The 1141-nt window shown below is 26.9% G+C and overlaps 1 non-coding gene across 1 annotated transcript; it reads left to right on the forward strand.

Moving 5' to 3' along the window:
• The first annotated feature begins 297 nt into the window (after window positions 1-297).
• On the forward strand, window positions 298-370 carry TRNAA-UGC. Its single transcript has one exon. It is a non-coding gene; the product is annotated as a tRNA-Ala (tRNA).
• The last annotated feature ends 771 nt before the right edge of the window (window positions 371-1141 follow it).

Consider the following 1141-nt stretch of genomic DNA (forward strand, 5'->3'; position numbering starts at 1 on the left):
GAGTAGATCACCATCAAATATAATCTAACATATGCCAACAATTAACACGTAATTCCCATCAACTACCGACTTCTAGCATCTTAATTTCTTATCACCAATCTCCACTCTTATAAGGAGTGCTACTAAGATTGCCCGCTCACCATCGCATCATAGCAACTCAAATATCTCAGGACTCCAACTTTCACCATATAAAAAATAATAATTTCTCCTATAGATTACTCTTAATGTATCCCAATAGGAGTGACATTTTTATTACCATACACTATTATTATAAATGCGTTTTTAATTTTAAACAACGGGGATGTAGCTCAAATGGTAGAGCGCTCGCTTTGCATGCGAGAGGTACAGGGTTCGATCCCCTGCATCTCCATTGAATGGCTTTAATTTTTCTTAATTAACGATAAATATTTTTCAGGTAATAATTGTTTTATTACTGAAATTAAATCAGAATTTAGTCAATAAGAGCTTTTATTACATATTAAAAATCTTTTGTAATCAGATAAATATTTTTTTAATAATTCTAAAATTATTGTGAGAAAAATATGTTTTATTAGATAGTAATATCTCCAAATGTTGAAAATAGTTTTTCATCATTGGACTTTTTTAAAAATAATGAGAAAATATTAGCTAAATAAAATTATAATTACTATTTTAAAAATAAATAATGCGAAAATAATTCCAAATAGATCTTAAGTTTACTTTAAATAAAAATTTATAGAGGATTGATTAAGTTTGTTATAAAATGTCTATTTTGAAAATAAATTTATCCAAAAGTGAAAATTTTAAACTATTGTATATTTGTATATTTATTTCCAAAAAAGTTGTATATTTAATATTATGATTAAATAAAATATTGATAATTTTCAATTATTTTTTTAATATTTTCTTGAGTTATCAAGATTAAGATTTTTTAATAATTATAAAATTATTATGCATGTATAAGTTCTGGATGAGAAAAGTAGAGGTTTGAGTTAGGTAGTCGATAGCCAGCGTAAAACTTATCAAGTAATTATGACATGAATCATTTAATAAATTGTGTTAATGTTAGGGCGTCCCCTAGAAACAACGCACTTTATGGCTTGAATACAGTGACAAGTGTGCAAGGGTCACTACACCGGCGCTCAGGTGTAGTGTTAAATAG

Source organism: Dendrobium catenatum, unplaced genomic scaffold (genome assembly GCF_001605985.2).
Source record: "Dendrobium catenatum unplaced genomic scaffold, ASM160598v2 fragScaff_scaffold_574, whole genome shotgun sequence".
NCBI lineage: Eukaryota > Viridiplantae > Streptophyta > Magnoliopsida > Asparagales > Orchidaceae > Dendrobium > Dendrobium catenatum.